Consider the following 8837-nt stretch of genomic DNA (forward strand, 5'->3'; position numbering starts at 1 on the left):
ATATATATATATATATATATATATATATAGCATGAAGAACTGAACCAGAAGAATACGTATCCTCGGGGAGTTATTACTGAGTGACTGCAGTGGTATTGCTAATGAGCAGATGAATAGTGTGAAAGCTTAACTGAAGGCAAGGATGACTCAGGGAAATAATGCCCAGAGACACAGAAGAGAAACAGGTAATACAGTAGTCCCTCACTACTTCGCGGCTTGTTTTTCGCAGACTCGCTCTATCACGGCTTTTCAAAGTAAGACTGGACATGGCACACAACTGGCTGATTGATGGATGAGCTGCCCGATAGACATGTAATTTTGATTTAAAATAATTTCTAATTATTTAGCACCTGCTGCACCTGTTTGCAGCCCACAGCTCCTCCCTCTTGCAGCTGATCAGCTGATCTCCAGTCTGCAGTTAAGAAGTGGGTGTGGCCGAGAGCACTGCCAGATGGCAGAGAGCAGCCAAGACAGGGAGCTGAAATCATGAACTTTTATGCTCATTTAGAGCGTTTAGAGTTTAGAAACATCGTTTAGAATGCAAGAGTGGGAAGGGTTTAAAATGCCTTTATATATATATATATATATATATATATATGTATACTAAATTAAACTATTACTTACAACTTGTACTACTATTCCATTTTCACGTTTTTTTCACTTATCACGTGGCTTCAGGGTACAGATCCCTTGCGCTAAATGAGGGACTACTGTACAAGAAAATATCCAACTGAAACGCACAAGATATCATAACCGAACTGATTACAAACAGCTTGAAAAAAATCAACCAATACAACAAGCACAAAAACCTAAAGGGTACAACAGTGTCCCATGATGCAGCAGCTGCAGCTACCACAGCTAGCTTTAGCTGCTGCTACTTCCACTATTTTCTCTTTGTAAATAACATTATAGTTCTGTGCAAATTATCTTGTAATGTAAAACTTGTGAAGATGTAAAAGTATTGCAGAATCATGTTCTTTTTATTTCCAAGAATGTTTACAGAATTCAACTCTGGTCGTGGCTCTGCTTGGACTAGCTATTAACTATTAGCTCACACATCGGGTCTGAATCAAAACTATTTTTCTACACTGAATTTATTCAAAGAGCAATCTTTATTGGCTAAGATATGAATTGTTTATAGCTTTTACACAGATCCAGACTTCAAAATATCTTAACCACTGCTTATAATAAGTTTACTCGGGTTGTGATTTAACCTGAAGGATTTCCACGTCTGCATGCAAAGTCAGGACAGCTCACTGGAACTGGCCTTTTGAACTTTTTCAAACATTTTTCTGTGAACAAACAATTCATTTGCATGTGTTTTGGACAAAATGTTTTAGGGCAAACAAAAAGGAGGAAAAAAACATTCAAACCCTAAAGGCAGTGATATCCGCCCAACAGGAGGAGCTGTCAGAAACAAGTCGAGCAACTCAAGTCTTCTCTGTTCTCCGTTTCCTGCACCCGGCAGCTGTTCCTCTGCTCAGCATGAGCCAAATATCAAATGACAGACGTGTCTGCGGCGGCTGAACAAAGAGGGCATGTTTGTGACAGTTTCTCCTGCGTCTAAATTTCTGGATTATGGGATGGTTCGTGGCGCGGGGGTGATGGGAAGGGGGGTGTTTGTTGAGGAGTGTTGCATATCCTTCATATAAATATTTAAGCAAACAACTTCACTTTGACTTGACAAGTAAACAAAATACTACATCAAACTGCATTTTTTTAAATGATGATGGATTAAAAGAACACAACCCCAATATTTAAGACATGTTTGGGGAAAAAAAAAGTTTTTATAAGCATTTGCTAATGAAGGAACATTAAACCAAATGGGTAACGATCATACTTATTGAGTGCAATTTAAAAATTGTCAGATATCTGTGAGAAAATCGTTTTAAAAGTCAAACGTTTCAAGGTGTCCTTGAACATGGTACCTGCCTCCCAGCCGCTCCACATGAGCTGCTCACCAGCCCGTGCATCAGCCCGCAGTATTACAGAGCTGCTCCTTTGTGTAGGTATTTGTGTTTCCTTTCACCAATAGCTCTGCTTTCCCTGACATGTCAAACAAGAGGAAGACCACCCACCTACTTTATTTTTTCACATTATGTAGAGATTTACAGGGATCAGTAAAAAAAAACAAAAAAATACAATATGTCTCTCAACAAACACTCTCCCACTCCTTGTCTCCCCACAAACATACATATGCAGAAAGAAAAGGGAAAAATATGGTTCCATGATCTTTTTTATGTGATGGGACTGGCATGCTATTATCATGTGCACAATGAGGTCAGTATTTCAGACCCACTGATTGCTGGGTTCAGCTCAGTCATCCTGAAATATATATTTCTGATAGATACTTGAATTGAGGTCTGACTTGCCAAGTGAGTGAATCAACAAAATAGGATAGATTAAAATATCTTATCTTAACCGTTGATCTGGTGTGTTCATATATTTGTTCTGCATGTTATTTATTCTGAAATGCAAGAATAAATGGGTTTACCTTTAGTATGAAATTGTGTTTTTTCCTTCAGGGTATCAGAAAAAAGACATTTCTTCAGCACTTGACAACCCTGTTAAACTGATTCTAACACCCCGTTTATGCACTGATCCCCAGTCCCACAGCTACAGAAAGGTTTAAAATGTCAATCCAATGTCACCTTTACACCACAACACCACAAGCTTCAGACGGCATCAATGCTGGATGAGGTCAAATCTGTGTTCTGTTTTAGATACGTCTTTGAAAAAGGCTTCAAAGTTAAACATTAGGAACAGGGCATTTAGGGCTAATAATAGCAGCAATTTTTTTTTTTTCTTTCTCTGCAGTTTTTTTTTTTTAAACCTAAATTACCCATCGGATCTGATTAAAAATGTCACAAAAAATAACGGAGAATTGTTATGTCCTCGAGAATTTTTTTTGTTGAAATTGCACACAATTCAAAACGCACATTTAGAAGGAAAAAAAAACCAACAACATTAAGTACATTTACGTTCGTTACTCAAACTAGTCACGGTGTCTGTTGATGACACTGATGAAACTGGTTGCTGCATCATTTACATGCATACAGACACAATTCAGCAATTGTTTCACAACAGTAGTTGGTAAAGTTAGATATTCTGGCAGATCAGTGGACCAAGTCTGAAGAGTTAGATGATTTTTGGCTCAGTGCTATCAACTTCTACTTTCAAAACAAATTCATCATGTCTGTTTAAAACTGAATTCAAAACTCAGTATTATGTTTTTTTTGTCCCTGTGATGGACTGGAGACCTGTCCAGGGTGTCCCCCGCCTCTCACACAGTGACTGCTGGATGTGAGCAACAGTGACCCCCATGACCCTAAAAGGAAGAAGTGGGTAAAACAGGATGGATGGATGGATGGATGGATGGATGGATGGTTATGGTTTTAATTTCTTCAACAAAATTTGTTTGAAAAAAATGAACTCCCCCAAGTTAGGTTTACACACTCTCCACACGGATAAAAGATACAGATATTCTTTATTGTCATTTGCACCACATGGGGTACATGTGGTGGAACAAAATGATGTACACAAGGTCCCAGTTACATCCAACAATAAAATGTAAAAAAAAAAACAGTAACAAGATCTAAGATATGAACTAAGAAAACATCAGCTAAAAGTACACTAAACACTAGTAGCATAAAACAATACGCTGAACAACAGCACAAACATGAGTCTGTGTGAGCAGATGAACACGAATGAACACAGCAACATGAAAAAGATCAGCAGCAACATGATGTGGTTTTTCACAGTGATTATTCTGGTTAGAGATTCATGAGTCTAACAGCCTCAGGGTAGAATCTGTTCCTAATTCTAGTGGTTCTACACTTAATGCTCCTCAACCTCCTTCCTGAGAAGAATGGGGCAAAAAGTGTGTTCTGGGTGAGTGGGTCCTTCATGATGCAGATGGCCCTCTTCCTACATCTGAAGGTGTAGATGCCTGTGATAAAAAGACCCCTTGATATTCTTCACAACAAATATTTCCTATTAGAACTTGGCTGAATCTTTTCAATTTTGAAGAACCTCCTTTGGTGTGAATGCAAACATGAGGGTTATATGCTTTTACATGCCAAAACTTTTTTGACTAATATTTTTGAGTCCCTGCAATGCTCAGATGCACCATCTACCATGGGACAATGGTGGCTGAGTGGTTAGAGTGGTCACCCTCCAATGGAACAGTTGGAGGTTTGATTCCACCAGCAGTCACATGTTGATGTGTCCCTGGACAAGACCCCTCATAGCCTCCAATGTGTTTCCCATTGGTGTATGAAGGTGATATAAAGCTCTGTCTCTACAGATTCCGATTTGTTTTGTAGAGATCTAGTAGAGTGCTGTATGAATAGGTAAATGAAGCACAGATTGTAGTGTAAAGAGCTTTGAGTATCTTGTTTAGATAGAAAGGTGCTAAATTAGTACAGTCCATTTACCATCACAATGCTCTAGACATCAGCAACATGTTCGCATGATTATCCTACCATGCACATCTATGACAGCATCCATCTGTGCATTAGAAGATCACACCATGCAAGGATGATGTTATCTGCCTCATATGTGCCAGGCTGTTTCCAAGAGTATGCAACTATCACATGTGCAGCCTAGGCATGAATCCAGCTTGACATTAAAAAGCGGGCTTTAGATCATGAATATATAGTCGTCTCTGGTCACACACACCACTCAGGACTTTGAAACACAACCACTGTGATGAGAACAACTTCACAGCAAAAGTTTTGTGTCAGCTCAAAACCATTGTGAACCTTTCACACTTTATCACACACAACAGAGATCCCATTGAATTCCTAATGAACCTGAAGACTACACCAAGATGGGCAGCACGGTGGCGCAACTGGTAGAGCTGCTGCCTCTCAGCGAGCAGGTCCCTGGTTCAAACCCCGGTCCAGGGGCCTTTCTGGGTGGAGTTTGCATGTTCTCTCCGTGCATGCGTGGGTTTTCTCCGGGTGCTCTGGTTTCCTCCCACAGTCCAAAAACATGCGTGTTAGGCTGATTGGTAACTCTAAATTGTCCCTAGGTGTGAGTGAGAGAGTGAATGGTTGTTTGTCTCGTTTGTCTCTATGTGTCCCTGTGATGGACTTGCGACCCGTCCAGGGTGTACCCCGCCCCTCGCACAGTGATTGCTGGACATGGGCATCAGCGACCCCCGTGACCCAAAATGGAATAAACGGGTAAAGATAATGGATGGATGGACTACACCAAGACCCAGAAGAGACCGTCCACATTCTGGTTGATTTTTTTTTTTTTTTTTTAACAGTAGCAGGGTCAGCATTCATTCTGCCGAGGGACTCGGATTTATATCTTTTTGTCAAGATTCTAGCTGAATTCTTCTCATCGATTAGTTATTTGACCAATTCTCTTTGCATATGTTTTTTAGGTGAATGCATGTAGCATATAAGAGTGAATGGAAGAAGAAGGGTCACACTTGGAAGGCAACTCAAGGGTCACAGGTCATAATCAAGGGAGGGCATCGTCATGCTACATTCACAGTGCATTGTTCAAATATATCAAATGTACTTAGAATGTTATTCACAGCACTTTTAATTTTTTTAATGTGTTTCTTCTTTTGGCTGCTCCCTGCGTTAGGGGTTGCCACAGCGAACTAAGTCGCATGAGGTCGGTGCTGGAAGTGGAACCGGCGATCTTCTGATCACAGGCCCACCTCTAACCTCTGCGCCACCACTTCCACTAAGTTGTTCACAGCACTGATCTATTTTATTTACAGAAAATGTTTATTTTTATTAATTTATTTAAGTGTGTGTGTGTGTGTGTGTGTGGGGGGGGGGGGGGTCACAACATTTAAGTAAACTAAAGCATAAGTTACATGCTTTTCATGACTTTTGCCACAGATTTGCTGCCTTAAGAACAAAGTCTCAGGAATTAAATCGAGACATGCTTACAATCAGTCATGTCACGTGATGAAGTGTAATGTGGATGAAGCGCTACTCAACTTTGTTTCATGTCAGTTTTACATTGACATAAAATTGTGTGTAATCTTAAGACTGTCTCTAGTTTTGCTGCTTCCTTATGTCATAAACTGTGTGATTTCATGATCATGATCATTAATTACATTATACAGATGGTCAACCTGTTCAATGCATAATTTATTATATGCTACAGCATTTACGCCTGAACGACTTTTTGCTGTTGGAGAATCGAGTATTCTCAAAGATCCAACAGAAATATAAAATCAGTACAACATGAGAAGGAAAATTAGAACTGTCGTTGGTGATCTAATTATTATATTTAGACACTAAATAAAGAGATAGGAAAAGGAAGTAAAATAGACTGGATGGATCATAGATGAGATAAAGGCGTTGGTTGCAGCAGCAGTCACACTGAATGGTTTTCCCTGGAAAAAAAAAAATGACTGCTTGATATTTGTTGCAGGTCATCTTTAACCATGAGGATGCTGAATCAGCTGATGGTGAGGCCGAGGGACCACAAACCATCACTTTAAACACACAACCAAAGATTTTCTTACAACATTTTTTTCACAACAATTTAGTCTGAAATAGACAGAAACCACAATGTATGGACCCAGATTTAGAGATGAATGACAGCAGAATGCTTCTCACATCAGAAGTGACAATGACTCCATATCTAAAATATAACATTACTTCTGCTCATGTTACTCACCATACCAGTTATACTCATGTTTTAACTCAGCATGTTTATCAAAACGGTACAAACTTTGTACTTCTGCATCGTCTATTTCAGAGTATCAAGTGAATCAATTAAATGTCTTGATTTCAGTTTTGTTCTTGTTCTTCTTGTTCTTCTTCAGCTCTGTCTATAATTGTTAATTAATTCTGAAGAAAAACGCCTAAATGTCAAGCACTGAGAATTTAAAAAACAAATTGCTTGTCTTTTTGTAGCTCGAAATTCTAAATATAAAATCCAGTTTTTCTCGGCCAAGAGTTTCCACAGTGTTTAATGGAGAATGGAGGGATAGTGCTGCTGGTGTTTATCTCAACAGCAAGAGGTCCAAAGTTACTGTGTGTGACAGTGGCATGGTGGCTACAGTTTTTTGTGCATAAAATGTGCTGTCATAGGCAAATAAGAAAACATGTTTTCTTATCTGCGGGCAACTAAAATAAAGGTTTGAAAGCAGACCACAGTAATTAATCTTTTATTTGCTGGGAAGTTGGTTCTTTAATAATAATAATAATAATAATAATAATAATAATAATAATAATAATAAAACAGCAGCAAATTTTAAATTTACCTGTTTATATTCTGACATAATAAACTTAGGACATTTTGACACATTTTCTTCTTTCAGTATCCATTTTTTTTCAGGTGTTTAACATGTTTTAAGAAAGAGAACACTGCCTCTCCCACTTTCCAATACTACAGTGCTTTTTCACATTTAAAGAACATTAAGGATACCAAGCAATGATCCATATAAAGTTTTACTGAAATATACCATCTCATTGTTCTTATAAACATGTCTTAAGGTTTTTCAAAAGAATGATGTAATCAATGGATGTTTTTGTGGCAAATTTTATTACCTATTGAAAATGGGTCAGGAATTAAGGAAGGTATGTGCCAAACTCATGTTCTTCTTATTGCAGCTAGAATGTGGCTTTGCAAAGTATTTTGAAAAAAAAAAAAATGAAGACATCTCTCATCTTGAATATAGATTTAAAATGTAACAACAACCAGTAAGTTGTGTCAAAACACACAGTAATTGTAAAGTATTGTCATCAGAGACATAGAAGCAACCAACATGTATCATCCCAGAGCCTGGTTTCTGAACTTCCTGCTGATAATAATCTAGTTGGTCCTTTTAGGCTTTGGTCAAGGGCACACAGCATCCATTTCTTCCAAAACAGATCAGAATACTAATATTTTGGACCACAGTAGACATTAACACTGTGATATGGTCCATCCCAGAAAGCCAAGACCCACAAGAAATCAGCATTACCTCTAAATGTAGTTAAAATAACACTTCTGTTTCAAACTCTAAAGATTTTTGATGACATTTAAAGGTTTAACTTCATAGATAAAAAGTAATCTATTGCCATTGTGATCACACCAGCTTGTCCATTGAAGTGTTTGATTATATTATGCAACAGAAAAAAATATGCAAACCTGCTCTCATTTTTCTTAAAGAATGCTGTTTAAAAATGCAAATTAAAACGTATGGATTTGTTAACAAATCTAGCTGAAAACCTCAAATACTTCAAAGTACACAAATACTGATTAAGATGTTAATGAGGCAGACAAAGAAATAGTTTGAGTTCATGCTGTCTGCAAAATAAATAAATTAAAAAATTAAAAAATAAAGCAGGATAAATGTACTTCATGCTTATAGTGATATTTCTCATTATTGTCAGTCATTGGAGCAGAACTACAGGAACATCGGTAGAAACAGCAACAAACACTGAAAGAGTGCTTCACCCTGTTTATGTATACTAACATACAAAACAAAATTTTAACTCATGTATTTGTATTTATAATATAGACATTACATGTTGAGGTTCTCTGCTGCACTGCTGAAAAATGTTAAACACATCTGCTGCAGGAAATTTTAATATCGAACCTAATGTCAATGAGTTATTTTTTTATTGTAAGGTTCTAATAAAATATTTAACTTTAATGATAATACCTGTTTGTCAACATTTATTTTTATTAGTTAAAAAAAAAATCCAATATTTTATTGAAGTCCTTTATGTTGTATTAGTATAAAATAATCCTTTATTTATTGCATTGTTTTTCATTGTATTGTATTGCATTGCATGGCACTGATTGCATTGTATTGTATTGCATTGCATTGTATTGCATTGGTTGCATTGTATTGCAGTGTATTACAT

Source organism: Nematolebias whitei, chromosome 4 (assembly GCF_014905685.2).
Source record: "Nematolebias whitei isolate Nwh7 chromosome 4, NemWhi1, whole genome shotgun sequence".
Taxonomy (NCBI): Eukaryota; Metazoa; Chordata; class Actinopteri; order Cyprinodontiformes; family Rivulidae; genus Nematolebias; species Nematolebias whitei.